Here is a 19,012-nt window from a genome sequence, read left to right as displayed (position 1 = left end):
TGTTTGGCTTATCTTATTAGTTTCATACTTCTAGTGTCAGTTAGGTGTTTGGTAAATTTAGTGACCGTCTGCTAGGTGTTCGACATAATGCACTCTGTAATGATTTCATATTTTTTGCAAGAAAATTGTGAATGAAAATGATAGTATGTTGTCGATGCAAACATAACTTGCTTCCTAAATTGATTTTAGATGTTATTTTGTTTGAGTAATTGGATTATCTAGTAAATATTTAGTGACATATTTTTTGATGATTTGATATTCTAAGTATTCTAGTTTGATAAGTAATATGATACTTCTTAATTTGAATCAGATGTTACTTTGTTTGATAAGTTAGATGATCCAGTAAAAATATTAGTAAATAGTCTTTGGTAACTTAATATTCTCGGTATTCTGATTTGTAAAGTTAGGTGTTACTTCATAAATTTGATTTAAGATGTTATTTTATTGATTAGCTAGATGTTAATGATTACTTTGATAAGTCAAAACTAAAATATATTTTGAGAATTTGTTATTCTATCTTGACATAATTGAATTCATCTCTTTATGTTTTAGTTCGATAATATTTGATTCAGATTTAGATTCTACATAATGTAGATTCTAAATCATCTATTGTAATAGGCTTTAGGAAGTTGTTAAACAATTTATTCTAATTTAGGAATTATTTTTTTGAAATTTATATTGTAGCTATGGTTAGTGTTTAATCCAGATTCACTATAGCTTGGGCTAGAAATGAACTTCTTTATTGTAGTTTCGGTTAAACATTTTTGAAATTATTTACTGTAGCTAGGATTAGTGTTTGATACACAATGAAAGCTAATGAAATTTATTCTGATGTGTTCTTAATGCGACAGATGGAAATTTATTCTGGAACAGTAAGTGGAAATGTGAAACATTGACTTGGGTGAAGAAGGTTTTCTGCAGAATAAGAAGCATACAAAATAGTTATGCTTTGACCAATCAGATTCCAATTCCATAAGAAAGTGACCGACGAAGCAAAGGAATAGGGAAAGGTTGATAAGATTGGTCATTAAAAATGATGAGAGAATGGATCGATACAAGAAACATACTGGAAGGACGTGAATAATTTTTTTGGAATATTTGAAAGTCTTTGATTATGAATGACATGGTTGTGTTTTGTTCGTTTGAATACTGGTTATCTTTCTTTTTAGTTTTGAACAATAGGTATGGTTGTTTCAATGACCAGTGAATGTTTCACAGAACAATAGTCATAGTTAAAAAATAGTTATGCTTTGATCAATCTGAAATATCATGCTTTTATGATCAAATGTTCATTTTTTGTTATAGTTCATGCACAATATTCTAATAGAGTAATGTTATAGGTTTTATGTACATTTATAATATTCTATTAGAATAATGTTAAATATTGTTTTTATATAGATTTATATGTAATGACATTATTACAATAATATTTTAGAATTTATAGATATATGTGATGTTAATAAAACTTACTTACTGTGTATATAAGAAATATTCTAATAAAATAATTTTATAGGTTGTATGTTCATGTATAATTCTATTTGAATAATGTTCTATGTTATAGAATATTAGAATATTACATATATTATATTTTTATGAACACTGAAATATTAGAATATTTCACTAGAGAAAAGTGGTCTCATGGTCTTACGGTCTCAAAAAAATTGACATTTAGAACATTCTATTAGAATAGTGTTAAATTTTGTTGGTTTTTATAGATTTATATGTAATGACCTTTTTACAAAAAAAAATGGAATTTATAGATATATGTATTGTTAATAAGATTAATTTACTATGTATATGTTGAATATTGTATATCCATGTATAGTAATTCTTTTGGAATAATGTTATATGTTTTAGAAAATTAGAATATTACATATATTATATTTTTATGAACACTAAAATATTAGAATATTTCACGAGAAAAAAATGGTCTCATGGTCTCGCGGCCTCACAATATTAAGGTCGTCTTATTTGAATCTAATGCATTATGTATGATGTTAATAATCTAATTGAATTTTTTTATAAGTTTCTTGTTAAATAATTTCGTTTATTTTATAAAAATAATATCTATATGTAGAATATTCAAATAGAATAATGTTATATGTTATTTGTTTTTATAAATGTATATGTAGAATATTCTAATAGAATTATGTTATAGGTTTTTAAATAAATAAGTTAATTTATTACATGAAAATATTTTGTAGTATGTGTAGAACATTCTATTAGACTAATGTTATATGTTGTTATTCTAGCTTTTTAAAATATAACACTACTTGATTATATCAACCACAAATATCAATGTATAATATAACACATAACAATAATCAGATATAGAATATTAGTCATAGTAAGAAAACACATTCAATTACATCATCATTTATAAATGTGTATTAGAATATTACACCTATAAATTATTAGAAATAAAATTATAAACTTCAATAAGATATCGGTATCATCAATATAGAACATATAATAATAGACTATATCATTAAATATGTGCACTATATCATGTATCATATTCTAAACGAAATATGGAACTAATTGAGTAGTTCAACAAATAAAATTCATAGTGGACTATAACATTATATATTTGTACATGTAGAATATCTAGAATCCAAACTAAATAATCATTTGTTGAAATGAGTTCATTGCTTTGAGTGCGATTCGTCAGCACCATCATTAATTTGACCTACAAAAAAGTATTCCATTAATATTTATTATTGTATAAATATTTACAAAATTGTATTCTAAACTTAATTTTCTGAATATGTAAGGACGTATGAGTAATGTTTTTCAATTATTCTAATCAGAATAATATACCATGTATTATGTAATGTAATAAAAAAAATATGATGAAATGAGACCAAGTACCACTTCTGCTTCATGCTAAACTGATCCAAATTCATCATTTACTTTACATGCTACTGATAAGCAGGATAGTAACTAATCTAAACCTTTCACTCAGATAATCAAAATAATAAAAACAACGAGGAAACATGTTTCAAGCTTCAATCTTCAAGCTTCAAGCATCAACATGATCTGAGATTTCCCTATAATGATTACACTAATCTTTCATATATGCACCATTTTGTGTAATTGTCTAAATATGATGGAAAAAGAATAACATTTATATCAACAAGAATATGATTTAATCATTTAGAGGCAAACCAAAGGAAAAAAAAAACTTTTGATAAGTATCCATTTCCATTTCAAAGTTAGTGAATGTGCATAATCACTTGACTTGATGTAACTATTTTGTTCTATTGTGATTATCTTCAACCTATATATGTAAAGTTCACACTTTAGTGCCATAAATTGCTACTAGATAGCAATTAATTAGGAGCATGTCTAGAGTTTAAATGCATTAGAACTTAAGTTATGATTATTCTCTTAGGCATTTCATCAAACAGTTAGCGTATCAAATAATACTTCTCCAATTCTTTTGTCCTCAAATAGATGGTACATCAATTGCTACTAATGATGAGTTGTTGAAATTGTTCTATAATGGAGAAATTGTTCCTTCTTAATGATGAATTGAAGAAAATCAATCCTTACTTATCCTTCTGTGGTTTGCAATTTGCGATTGAACAAAACTGATTAAGAAAATCATGAAGATATTGACTCATATTTGCAATTACAATTGAACGAATCCAACTCAAACAATCATCAGATAAAGAATAAAGAAGATGAACTAGCAAATCACTAAAATCGTGAATTTAATAACTGAGATTTTGATAGGAGATGATAATTGATAAATCAATGAATGTCAATCTCAAAATCACGTTGATCTGGTATAAATACATACCTATTCAAGGCGATGAAGATCTTGATTTCCTGAATGTCATGATTTTGATATGAAGGATAATTGATCAATCAATGAATATCTATTCGACATAACGATGATCTGGTGTGAGATTTGAAGATCGAAGGAGATAAAGATCTTGATTACGTGAATATGAAGCTAATTTTTGTAATAGGTATGTTGATGATCTGTTTAACCTAACAATGACTAATATGCCCTTACTTAACAAATCAGGTACATTAATAAGTCTTAATCACGTTTTTTTATGAGCCATAGGATCAATTTTGATCAAAGGCTAATATGTTGTCCCCATGTCTCACAAAAAACTCATCGTCTCAAATGAACCTCTACCTATATATATATATATATATATATATATATATATATATATATATATATATATATATATATATATATATATATATATATATATATATATATATATAGGGAGTGGTTCAAATGAGAACCATAAAATATTAAGAACCTAAGAACCCCATTAGTTAATAAATATTTACATGATATTCTTGTTAAGCATGTGAAAATCCTTTTTTTTCTCTTTTCGATACAAAAAGGGCAAAATTGTAATTTTTGCAGTATACTATTTTCATTCTTATATGCTATCATATTTGAACACAAAACTTATATGAATTACAAGTTTATATAGTCCATTCGTAAGTTAATTCACAAAATTCACAATTTAATACAAACCATTTTATACTAATTCACAAATTTAAAGAAATCAAAATTTCAAACCCTACTACTACCACCACCACACGTTGCCACCAACCACCTATACCAGCATTGCAACCATTATTTTCTTCTAAATTAGATCTATAAACAAAGTCATGCATTAATAACATAAATATTGCATTCACAGTTTAATAAAACCATTTATTTCACTCATTTTGAATTTAATGCAAAATTATTATTAAAACTAATATATTCTTATATACTTATATAACACAACAAGTAAACATATTCAGAAAAAAAATTAACAAAAAAATTTATACATAAATCATTCATATTTTAAATTGTGAATTTAATATATTAAGTCGTGAATAAAATTTACATTATTTCAAAAGCAAAAAAAAAATTATAAAATAATCACAGCTTAATGTTAATTCATTCATAGCTTTATACAATCAACTCATAATTTAATACACAAAATTTACAGCTTAATATAGTTAATTCATAGTCTAGGAAGAAAATATACAGTTTAATGCAGTCAATTCATAGTTTAAAACACAAAAGTCATAGTTTAATACACATAATTCAAAGTTTAATACACAAAAAGTATGCATCCATAACCATATTTTCAGCTTAACACTCTTTAGATAGTCAATACAGAGTTTATACACAAAATTCATAGCTTAATACAAGTAACTTCATAGTTTCGTAAACATAATTCACAACTTAATCTAGTCAATTTACAGCTCAAACAGAAAATTCACAGCTTAATATAGTCAATTCGTAGTTTACAAAGAAAATTTAAAGCTTAATGTAATCAATTCACAGTTTAAAACACAAAAATGATAGCTTAGTAGACTAAATTCACATTTTAATACACAAAAAGTAGTATTCACATCCATATTATCAACTTAAAACACTTATTACAATTAATACACAATTTAATATATAAAATTCACAAACTACTATAATAAATTTAAAGTTTAATTCAAAATATATATATATATATATATATATATATATATATATATATATATATATATATATATATATATATTCACAATTTAATAGCAGTTAAAACTAAGATTAATAAAATTATATGACAAATGAGAGATTAAAATATCAAATTCACACATTAACAGAAAAAAAACCAAAATATAATAGAGATCTACAACAAATGCAAGTAGAAAAACATAATATCAACTTAAAACTTTTAATTCATAGTTAAATATAGAAAATTCACTGTTTAATACCAAAAAAAATGCATTCAAAAGCATATTTTCAACTAAAAAATTTAATACAATAAATTCACAGTTTAATACAATTAATTCATAGTTAAATATACAAAACTCACACCTTAATATAGTCAATTTACAGTTTAAACAACAAATTCACAGCTTAATGCATTCAATTCGCAATTTTAAAACACAAATATCACAGCTAAATACACAAACTTCATATTTTAATATACAAAAAATATGTATTCACAGCTTAATTCACAGCTTAATAACTTACCAAATTTCATTGAGGCATTTCATTAAACACCTTATGCGCATCTTTTTTTTTAGAACTTCCTTTCGTAAACACCATCAATGTAAACTCCATACACACACCAGATCTAACCTGAAAATGGACAAAAACATCAGATCAGATGTCAATTTGGTGGTGTTTTGACCAAAAATAAGAGAGAAAAAGACGAAAATGAGTTATACATGGGAAAGAGGTGACACATAACAGATCTGCTACAAATTTGACAAACATTTTCGTCGGTGATGGAACATTTCAGAGAAAAAAATAAGTTCAAGTGTTCTGGAACAAAACATTTCTATAATAACACCAAATTCTTAGATCTACATCAGATCTGAATTTATCTAGAGGTGGTCGGACATCTGGATGCGGCGCTCGGTGGTGATGGCAGATCTAAAGTCGGGGGGTTGTAGATATGAAGGCGAATGCACCAGATCTGAAGGTAAATGCTTCAGATCTGAAGACGGCGACTCTCAATCTGAAGATTGTTGTATTCCGGCGACGACAACGGTGTCGGCAGTGGTGCCGACGTTGGTGGTGGTGGTCGGCAGCGGTAGAAGGTAAGAGAGAGATGAGAGAGAGGTGAGAGAAAAGTTTTCTTGTGAGATTATATTGATCAAATATATCATATGATTTAAGTTATAAGGTAAAAATAATGGTTCTTATGGTTCTTAATTTTTTATGGTTCTCATTTGAACTTATATATATATATATATATATATATATATATATATATATATATATATATATATATATATATATATATATATATATACTAGCCGTCTACCCGCGCAAAGCGGCGGGGCACGTGAGTTCTTTCGGTGATATGTTTCCATTACAAAATTGTTATGTTAAAAAAAAGTACATGTTGAAGACAATATAATCAAACTATGGTGTTATTTGTTACATCATGCATCAAATAACCAATAAAAAGCAACCAGTCAAGACGACACAAAATATTAATCGTGCAATACTTCTTTATACACCACATTTGCTGTATAAACCCCATCACCTTTTGAATTTTCGTTAGGCTTTACTAATACTTTTGTATTGCAACGTGAAACCCCTCTGGACAATGCAACATAAAGTTGTCCATGCGAGAATACTGGTTCTGGAAGATAGATACCTACATATGGAATTGTTTGTCCCTGAGCTTTATTGATTGTCATTGCAAAGCACAATCGAATAGGAAACTGTTTCCTCATTAGAGGATCGATGGTTGCTACTAATTGCTTGTAACTGGTATTGGTTTCATATCGATGGATGTGGATTCGCATATGAAATCAATTGTGTTCGCATCTATGAAATCAGTTCGCATATGACATCAATTGAGTTCGCATTTGGTTTTGTGGGTCAAAACAGTTCGCATAAGAAGTTCACGATTTGTTTGAGGTTAATTGATTTTGATTTCGCAAGCTTGGAGTCGGAGATCTGGATTGTGTTCGCATCTATAGAATGCGAGGAGAATTTAATGGTGATATTCAGTTCGCATTTGGTGACACAAGTACGTGGTTGATGATTTTTGGTTGGTTCGCATTTGAAATTAGTGGGTTTCGCATTTGGCTTCGTATCTGGGTTTCTCAAACAACTGAAATGCGAATATGAGACAATTGATTAATTTCTCAGTTAATGCGATGAAATGCGAATGAACTCAAAGACGGATGGATGCAAGATGCGAAGAATTTGAATGAAAATGCGAAGTTTTTAATGTATAAATGCGAATTGGGGAAGAAAGCTTAGAGTTTCGCATTTGGCACCTGATCTTTTCAAGAAATAATATAAGTGGTCCAACTTCGCAAAATGGGGTCATTTAATCAGAAAATCGATCATTCTTCAAATATGACATTTAATCAGAAAATCGATCTAAAAATGAGACATTTGGTGTTTATCGATTTTTCAGGGTCGACGGGTTGTATGAAAAGCGAAGGCTGAGTAATTGAAAATTAGAGGATCGATGGTTGCCACTAATTGCTTGCAACTGGTATTGGTTTCATATCGATGGATGTGGATTCGCATATGAAATCAATTGTGTTCGCATCTATGAAATCAGTTCGCATATGACATCAATTGAGTTCGCATTTGGTTTTGTGGGTCAAAACAGTTCGCATAAGAAGTTCACGATTTGTTTGAGGTTAATTGATTTTGATTTCGCAAGCTTGGAGTCGGAGATCTGGATTGTGTTCGCATCTATGGAATGCGAGGAGAATTTAATGGTGATATTCAGTTCGCATTTGGTGACACAAGTACGTGGTTGATGATTTTTGGTTGGTTCGCATTTGAAATCAGTGGGTTTCGCATTTGGGTTCGTATCTGGGTTTCTCAAACAACTGAAATGCGAATATGAGACAATTGATTAATTTCTCAGTTAATGCGATGAAATGCGAATGAACTCAAAGACGGATGGATGCAAGATGCGAAGAATTTGAATGAAAATGCGAAGTTTTTAATGTATAAATGCGAATTGGGGAAGAAAGCTTAGAGTTTCGCATTTGGCACCTGATCTTTTCAAGAAATAATATAAGTGGTCCAACTTCGCAAAATGGGGTCATTTAATCAGAAAATCGATCATTCTTCAAATATGACATTTAATCAGAAAATCGATCTAAAAATGAGACATTTGGTGTTTATCGATTTTTCAGGGTCGACGGGTTGTATGAAAAGCGAAGGCTGAGTAATTGAAAATTAGAGGATCGATGGTTGTTGCTACTAATTGCTTGTAACTGGTATTGGTTTCATATCGATGGATGTGGATTCGCATATGAAATCAATTGTGTTCGCATCTATGAAATCAGTTCGCATATGACATCAATTGAGTTCGCATTTGGTTTTGTGGGTCAAAACAGTTCGCATAAGAAGTTCACGATTTGTTTGAGGTTAATTGATTTTGATTTCGCAAGCTTGGAGTCGGAGATCTGGATTGTGTTCGCATCTATGGAATGCGAGGAGAATTTAATGGTGATATTCAGTTCGCATTTGGTGACACAAGTACGTGGTTGATGATTTTTGGTTGGTTCGCATTTGAAATCAGTGGGTTTCGCATTTGGGTTCGTATCTGGGTTTCTCAAACAACTGAAATGCGAATATGAGACAACTGATTAATTTCTCAGTTAATGCGATGAAATGCGAATGAACTCAAAGACGGATGGATGCAAGATGCGAAGAATTTGAATGAAAATGCGAAGTTTTTAATGTATAAATGCGAATTGGGGAAGAAAGCTTAGAGTTTCGCATTTGGCACCTGATCTTTTCAAGAAATAATATAAGTGGTCCAACTTCGCAAAATGGGGTCATAAAAAGACAAAAGTGCAGAATTTTCATTTCGCATCCCTGTAGTCTTCGCAAAATGGAAAATTTTACCCAGTTTCGCATTTGGGGTAAATTTTTTTGAGAAATTGGAATATTTTCAAACTTTTTTTCTTAAAAAAAACACATTGTCTTCGTCTAAGAGAGGGAGAAAAACGATTAGGGTTTATAAGGGAAATACTTCATGGCAGTGGGATTTATAGCAGGGTTTATAAGGTGGAGTGAACAAACACACGTCTGCTATGAGATATTTTAATCAGCTGCAAATGCAACATTTAAAGGATATTTGTTGAAGCGTATTAGGATGAAAAGGTTTTAAATTTTGAATGACCATGAAATTAGGATTTTGCTGAGAAATATAAGGAATCAAAACAAATTTAAAATTTAATATTATTTTATTAATGGTTGTTTGTAATATTAGCTTAATCGTTTGTACGTCTTAAAAAAATAATATTATTATATTCAATCTATTTATAGAAATAATTAAATTTCTTTTATAAGTAGTAAAGATAAATATATATATATATATATATATATATATATATATATATATATATATATATATATATATATATATATACCTTAAAAAGCATTTACAAGATTTTGCTTTTGCTGAATTTTAAGAGGTATAAACCCAATTGAAATATGTACAACCAGTTTATGCAATGTTTTCATCCAATAACACCCCTGTACGCCCAACAATATCCCCGGTTTATTGCCTACTACTTCTAATTCCTTCAAACCGGGCTTTGACTGAGCCCTTTAATCCTTGATCGAGTCAATGTGGAATCCAGTAAATCACAAGATCTCTCCTAAAAAATTGTGATTTGGGTATGCCTTCCTTATATATATTGAGTTAATACCACAAAGGTACAAACCATTCATCTCCAAACAAATTATTGTTGTATCACACATTTGCTGTCATTATCAGCTTTGGTATATATATAACCGATCGCATCACCGTCTCTCTTCCTCCTTCTTCGTCTCTTAAAACCATCACACCACAACCACAAAGCTATCTTCGTCCTTCATCACAACCACAACACAATCTCCCTTATAATAACCATAAGCCCACTCCTGCTCATTGTATCCATCACCAACGATCACCCCCGCTTATTTTCGCCACTAGCAACCACCACTCTCGACGGTCATGCCGCTAACAACCACTTGGTAAACCTCACAGCTCCCCTTTTGTGAATCTGATCCTCTCACCCTTATCTTTACCATCTCTCCTTATCTGTAACCCTAACTAGCCATCAGCCTACTCACCGTCGCCTGGAAACTCCCCACCGGCACCATGGCCTCACTCCGTAACACGGCCACATACCTCCTACCACTCAAGAACATTGCACCATCGCTATCAGACCTACCGGAAATCCTAACCCCTCTCCTCTGTTTTTCACCACCATCAAACTCACTACCACATCCTCACTGTTGAGCAACCATGGTAACCCCGTTCCTCTTCTTTTTCTTATTATTTGCTTTTTAGTTCCCCCTCTCTCCTCATTCGCCCCATCCTCATCCATTCTGTGATTTGTGCTTAAAGGGACTCATATAGTTTTGATTCTTGGCATGTTATGAACACGTAAATATAAGGAAATTAAGTTTTTCTAGAAAATGAAAAAGTTTTGTTTCTTAACTTATCCTGCGATGATAGAAAATTTATGATGATACTATGAACTTTAACATATCTATGTTGTTTATTATGTGAAACAAAGTGTTTGGTATGCATTTCTTGTGTTTACTGTTTTGATTCTACCTTTTCTTTCTTTCTTTCTTTAGTAACGTTTCTTTATAAGTTGCTTTCTAATAATTTTATTTGTTTAAATTTGGTATTCATATAGATTCATGATAGGACAGTTTATTAGGTTATTTTCATGGCTTTTGACTAAGTCCCATATAATCCCTATGTTGAATACCGGATAAGTTGGAAACGGATTAAGTGGGGGTCAATTAGGTGAGTTATATTTTGTTATCACTTTTCACTTTGGGCAATGTTCAGTTATATTTTGGGTTTAAATGTTTAAAAATACATTGTTAAAGCATGCCTGTTGAAAAAGTACCTTTTGGTTACTTAAAGGAGCATAAAATAGACAACCTTAAGGTACCCAAATATTTGAAAGTTATATAAATCTTCTATATGTTTGTTTTTATAATCATGAATTAATAATAACAAGATTTCCTTCATTCATATGCTTTTGCAAGTGTCTGAAGAAAACTAATGTCATTAATCTAAAAGGGAGGGGAAAGGTCAAGCTTTGGAATCTAAGAATACGATGTTAGATAGAAACAAGAATCATATCAGGGGTTGTTGATTAAGTTGGTTAAGTTTGTTGCTATTATTGGATGCTCTTCTGAAGCACATTGTTATCGTATGGTGATTAGAACTACACTTAATATATTAAGCCTTCTTTTGCTACCTTTTTTCATTGTACGGTGTTTAAAGAACGTCTTTAATTGTCTGCAGAGCAATTCCCTGAAATTTTCTTGGCACCTTGCTGCATATACAAATTTTGACCATTTTGCCCTTGGTGCTGATTTTTGGTTTTCCATGCCATACTATAGCTATTGATGCTATTTCTCTGTTGCTTTAGATGGATTCATGGAGTCTTATACAAATTTCAATTGTTGGATTTGAAGCCCTTTTTCAACTTTTGTCAGTGGCTTAACCATTTATTGCCCATGGTGGTTGTATTTGCCTACTATGTGTAGCCGACTTTGTTTGTTGATCTTCTTGGTGCTGCTTGGTTTAGAGTTTTTGGATTACAAATACTCCTTCTGTTTACCTTATTCAGTGTCTAAATAATAATTCTTTTTCCTTTTTTATGTGTATTAGTTTAATTTAGCAATTCAATATTTTGTTTCCTAGGCATTATCCTTGCTTATCCTCAGGTGGTACAGTCACTCTTTAAATTTATTGACATACTGTGTAAACATTGATTATTATTGGTATTAAAATAAGGCATAAAACATCTTTAGACATTGTCTATGCACTTAAAGGTTTTAATCTACCAATGGCGGATGAAATATAAAATGCATTTCTGACCTTATCTATACACCAATATACATATGCAGATATTGATGATATGCTTCACCCTTATACCCCAAAAATGATGGAATGGTTATAACTGATTGCTTGATAAAATTCATTTCATTTATCTTATCTAACTTTTTATATTATCAAGCAAATACAAAATATATTATAAAGTGTATTAGTTAGCATCAATAAAGAATAAGAGCATACGAAAATAATTTTAAATATAAAGAAATATAGTTTATATTGGTGGTTATTTCCCATCCTTGACAACTATGTAATCCTCCTTCTAATTTTACAGTTTATTATTATTATTATTATTTTAATATATCTAATATATTAACAAAATGGAGGGGATTATAATGACTTCCCGATATTACGTTTTTTTACGTGAAAGTAGGTAAAAAGTTCAATTTTATGATATGATTTATAATGTAATGTTTTAATAAGTGAGTATGATGATATAATATATAATATATTTAAATTGAGATTAAGGAAAATATTGTTCAACTTTAAATATATCTGGTAAACGTTTAGTGTTATGGAATTGTATCAAATTGAAATATAAAACGTGTTGAAACAATTTGATCATAACCTTAACCCTAAGATTTCTGTATTGTGTTATGTTAACACGTTTATGTAAATAAAATCTCTTACTTAAACCATTTTACTTCATATCGATTTCATCTCAGTTTCACATTTGGACATTGTGAACGTTTTTGTTTAGTGTTGTGTTAAACACTACACGGTCGAAAACAAATTTACCCCAACTTTAATCATATACTTTTTTTGTTGTTGTTGTGTCTATATGTTTCTCTAGATGAGTTGAAAATCTCTAATCAAACCCCGATTATTAATGTCGAGTGAGTAGATAATGAGATTTTTTATCACCATGTTTTTTTAGTATACATTGGATGTTGGATCATATGTCTTCAAGACTTTTAAAAAAACATGGATTAAAAGTTACAAATTATGGAAAAAAATAGCAAATAACAATATTTCAATTTTAGTAGGTTAAGTCCAAAAATGAATTTTAAAATATCTATTTTTAAAACATATTTCGTTTTAAAAAATGGTAAACTTTTCTTAACATAGTTACTTAAGCTTTCGATAAATTAACATCAACGAATATTTTAAGTAACATATATTATTAATATTACACCTCTAACAACTATATGTTGACCATACCATCTCCATAATGAACACCCGCATAGGAACACCCACATAGGATCACACCTCTAACAACTATACAAATCATTCCTTTCCTCACTTAATGTTGACCATACCATCTCCATAATGAACACCCACATAGGATCACACCTTTAACAACTATATCACTAATTTTGCTCAAACTCTAAACCTAAAACGGAAAATCAAAAACCCGAAACCCTTAAGAAAATTATTTTCCAAAATAACATACAATGTGTTCTTTATAGATTGTCATATAGATTGTTTCGGTAATTAGTTCATTTGATGGATAATTTCATTTCTACAATTATTCTCCCTTTCGGAAACATGTCATATTAAATCTATATGACACTACTGTTTTGTACGGATACACTGTTAGAAGAGCAATGCTACAATATTTTTTTGAAATACATGACATGTTTACATTTGATCTCCTTGTGGTTATTTGTAGTTTTTAGCTCTTATTTTTATACCATTTCAAGCAATAACTCGACATGTTGGAAGTACATGACATCTTTATCTTTGTCTTTTATATTGACATGTACACATGGGTATCATTTCTTGTAATGGTTGGTATCAAACATGATTTCCAGACTTTAGAATTGGAATCCAGAATTCAAATTCTTTTAAGCACAAATGTTACATTTAAAAAACTATCAAACAACATTTTACTAAACAACTAAAAGCTTGTAATATTTATCGAATATAATAAATAAACAATTATATTATATAAAAAGTATCAAATATATTTCAAAAGAAAACTAATCATCATCTGGAAACTAATTGTCGCTTATATACTATTCGTTGGAGGATATGGTTACTTCAATGAAGAAAATGATTTTTTTTTCAAATATGTTATAATTATTTTAAAAACGATCTATTGTCAACACAAATAGTACATTGTTAGACCCAAAACAACAACAAACTCTTAATTTTAACTAAATGATTGTACCGTATTCTGTACCACCGTACACCTTCATCGAAAAACAAACTCATTGAAAAGAGTTAGCAGTAACCACTAGAATCATCAACGAGCATCATCATCACCGCCACCTTCGCACCCGACACTTGGTGCGGGTAAACGGCTTATATATATATATATATATATATATATATATATATATATATATATATATATATATATATAACATATTCATTTTTTCTTGAAATTTAAAAGTTACCACTTATAAAACATCACGTACAATATCACATGCAAAGAAAATACCATCATAAAAAAAAATTAAATCCTTAGGTGGTTTCCTTAATTAAGCCCACCAATCAAGGCCCGAATATGGAAATATGTCACCAAAATCTTACGTTTGAAAGTCTCCCTCAATCACACTTTTCTCGCCTCCTAAACCTATCATCGCGTTCCCTGTAACTCCTTCTCAGATTCATTGTTCTAATCATCCACTTCATCTTCTCTGCCTACAAAATTTTTCTCCTTCTCCTTCACACATGACTGACGCCAGTCATTGCCCACCTTCACCGACGGCCGATGCCATATCTTGATGTAGGTTGTTTCATAATTTGATTTCGTTTACTAAATCAGTTTTGAAGGGATGGTTTGATTTTGGAGGAATTGAATATGATTAGACAATATTCATCTTCGTCTTTCTATTTTTAAATTTTTTTTATTTCCCAGCGCCATATTTTTGTCGAACAATTTTCAGGAAATTAGTGTAGAAAGATCAAATCATGATTGTTTTTCTTGAATATGATGGTCAATTAACTGGTAGTGATAGCTTCAAGTTATCAAGTTTAGACCCTGGGTTTGTTCTCTTTGTTTTTTAAAGTTGTAGATCAATATAAGCATTTACCATTTCTCCCTTGAACACTATTTGCTGATTTTGTAGGTTGGCACTTACTCAACATGGCTAAATGTTGGTCAAATTAAATTGGAAGATGCATTGGACTGATGTCCATGAGGTTTATTAGTTTATGCATTAAACTATAATATTTGGAATATGTTTTAAGAATAATACAAAGTAAATATATAAATTTTAGGTGTATTGTTATTAACATGTGGCCTATGTTTTATGGGTTAGAGATCAATATGCATATGCATGTGGTCAAAAGTGTTTAGCACAATCGTTGTTATTCATGAATGAGGTTTGATTAGCAACATATCATATTATTATTATTATTATTATTATTGCAGTTGGAATATGATGAAATTGAAATTCCTGATTCCATTTCATGGTTAGTTTGGTTGCCAAATGGAAGGAATCCAATTCTTTCAAATTCCATGTTTGATGGATTGAATTCACCATTGTTAGGGATGGGTGGAAGCCAAGGAATTCAATTCAATTCTTTTTTTTATTGGTAAGACCAAAATATCTTTTATATATTTATTGGAATGAATAAAAATAAAGAATTTATTCACAAATGAAAACTTTATATCTATAGAAATCTTATTATTAATTTTGTTTCATATAACTAGACACGTGAACACAACATGTCTTTAGATTCCAATTTTGACATATTATATTCTTTTCATAATCATTCTACAAACCAAATGCTCTTTTAATATCATATTTTGTTCATATTATATACTAATCAGTTTACAACCCAAATGCCCCCAAAGTAATAGTTTTATGTTAACAATTAACAACAAAAGCAATTTTACATCTCAAAACAATTTGCTTTAGATTCCAAAGTCAAAACTGCTATTTCATGGTGAAGAATTGGAAAATCATTCTATTTCTTCAATTTACATGGTGCCATAAAACAAACAGCTGTTTTTCTTCCACTTGAACAAATACTGAAGAATAAATATTATGAGCTTCTTATAAAATAAATATTTTGCACATTCCGGTAAGCTAGCAAATGCATTTTTTCTATAAGGTTTTATCAAATTTTTTTTGGTTAAATAGAATGATTTTAATGCCATCCTTTTGTTGTTTAAATTATTACCAATTTCTCTTTTTACATCAAGCTCGTGAGGAGGCTGTTGGAGACCAAACTTTTATATAAATTTTATTCAAGCACTTGATCCATATGTGCTAAATTAAAAATGAAGTGGTTGATATATTTTCGTTTAATAGCTTTTAATATGTACTAAGGATGGTCTTGGGTACGTATCTTATGATATTGTTAAAAATTAATAATTATTAATATAGATAACTAATATGTATTTGTTATAAATTATACAGCTTTTGGTGATTTGGTGGCATGTACGGTTTTTGGAAGATTGTTGATATTACATCGTTATGTGAGAGAATTGAAAATGCTTTTTAGAACACCACACACCCACTATTTTATTTTTAATTTGTACATTTTGTCTCCAACAAAACTTGAATTCTCAACTTTTGATTGAGAGGGGTGTATGATATTATTAAACTATAAACTCTAAACCCTAAACGCTTTGATCAACTAAAAGCGTTTTATTTATGTCAATGGTCTAATAGTTTAAATTATATTAAACTGTGCTTGCAAATCCTGACGATAATAACAATCCATAAACTTAACAAAATAATTTCGTTTAAATTATATTAAACTGTGCTTGCAAATCCTGACGATAATAACAATCCATAAACTTAACAAAATAATTTCCCTGTGAAAACAAAAAATATAAAATTGGACAGTTAGTGATAATGATACATTCTAAGTTTGAACACACGTAAAGTTCTCATAGCACTATCAAAATTATTAATAACAAATGTTATGAATTTCTAAATAATAACATAATCACTGTTCATTTTGAGGCGAATTTTGGTCCATATTTTTTGAGATTTGACTCAACTTTTTGCTTCACAATTCGTGGATTTTTACATTTTAATGACAAAATATAACAAAAAATTATTTGGAAATGTGTTTAGAAAGGGGTTGGCTAAAAAGATACCATATTTTACCATTTAGACAATCCTAATTAATGTTTGAAATATTTTTATTGGTTGAAATTGCATTGTTTTCACTTTTTATAAAAATAAAAACAAAACTCAAGTCTAACTAAACATTGAAAAATGGATTTTTTTTGGTTTCAAGAGAGGATCTTTACTAAACAATCATATTCCAGTAAAAATTATAATCTAACACTGAATTGGCCGAAAATAAATCCATTTGCCTCACGCGCTCCTATATTTGAACTGAGTATTCATTTTTTAATAAATTTAGAAATTATGATTTTTTTCTTAATAATACATTCCCGCTGATCATTTTTGTGATTAACTAGGAAAATAAAGTTTCTGGTTATGCTCCTATAAAGTCCATTTGAAATAAAGTAATGATTTTTGTAAGTTGCGAATCAATAAAATTCAATATATAATATCATCCAACCTTAAAAATGTGTTAGATGTTTTCATTCTTTTAATCATTTTGTTAGAGGCCATTATTCCGTCCGCAGTGTGTGGCTATTATTCTGTGAACCCCTTAGCTACCGCGAGCAGCTGTAATCTCTCATCCTTCTTAAAGGGTTTTTAACCTAACAGTATCATAAGTTGACGAATAGTTGCTCTTTAGTAAGAGGTTGAACTTCAAGTAGAAAGATGTAGATTTAGGAGTAGAGTAGTGTATGCGTGTGTAGACTGTTCTAAGATAAAGAATAAGAGTACTCCTGACGGCAATACAATTAATCGACATAGGATATTATTCTTTGGAAAACAATCCATCAATCATGTGTTCTTACATATTTGTAAACGATCCTAACTCTTCATTTTTTTTCTTACTGATTTTGTATTTGCTAACATCTCTTATTAATAATTGTTTTGGTGTTATAAACTATTTACACAAAATAAATAAATGCTTCTAGAAAATAAATTCAGAAAAACTATTCGCATCCGTCAATTCCCACGGATAAAGTGCGAGTGCACACATACACACGATTTGTTAACTTAAGGTTTAGAGACTTGATATGTATCTAACAAATAATAAATATAGAGGTGTCTGTATAAAATTTAAAATGTCCTAATGTAAAAATATGTTTTAATTTTTTTTCTCTAAATCAAAGGGGTGTCCATAGAATGACATTACCATTAGGTTATAAGGTTTCATAAAATGCTTACTGGCGGTAAACTGAGTTGTCAAATTTTACCGACGATAACACCGCTTTTCACCTTTTTTTTTTTTTTTTTTTTTTTTTTTTGGTATTAAACTGTCAGTATAGTTCCAGTGGTGGTAAACTTGAGTTTTGTTTTCATTTTGGCTGTCGAATGGTCCATTGGAAACTATTTTTTTATTTTTAAATTTCATAGGTAAAAAATTTATCACCTTTATTGTAGGTAAAAATTGTTAAGAAAGAGAGATGCTTACATGATGCTTATGTGACACACATTTTTCATAGATAAAAATAACACACCCTTTAGTCTTATCGATTATCTTCAAAATATATATCTATTTATGGCGTGTTCAGCACAGAGCGTTTGAGAGTATTCAAGAGCTTCTAACTTTTAATGTTTGACAAAACGCTTCATTTTGAACATAAAGTCTCGTTCGGCACTACAACCTTCTAACGTTTAGTTTAAACAAAACGC

At 29.4% G+C, this 19,012-nt stretch overlaps 1 long non-coding RNA gene across 1 annotated transcript; it reads left to right on the top strand.

Moving 5' to 3' along the window:
• The first annotated feature begins 14,848 nt into the window (after positions 1 to 14,848).
• LOC145033440 (uncharacterized) lies at positions 14,849 to 16,862 on the top strand. Its single transcript, XR_013677554.1, has 3 exons — positions 14,849 to 15,054; positions 15,398 to 15,866; positions 16,697 to 16,862. It is a non-coding gene; the product is annotated as an uncharacterized LOC145033440 (long non-coding RNA).
• The last annotated feature ends 2,150 nt before the right edge of the window (positions 16,863 to 19,012 follow it).

The sequence above is a fragment of the Lactuca saligna genome, chromosome 3, assembly GCF_052625555.1.
Source record: "Lactuca saligna cultivar CGN05327 chromosome 3, ASM5262555v1, whole genome shotgun sequence".
In the NCBI taxonomy this organism is placed as follows: domain Eukaryota; kingdom Viridiplantae; phylum Streptophyta; class Magnoliopsida; order Asterales; family Asteraceae; genus Lactuca; species Lactuca saligna.
The sequence above is the reverse complement of the archived record's forward strand: the minus strand, read 5'-3'. Positions and strand labels throughout refer to the sequence as shown.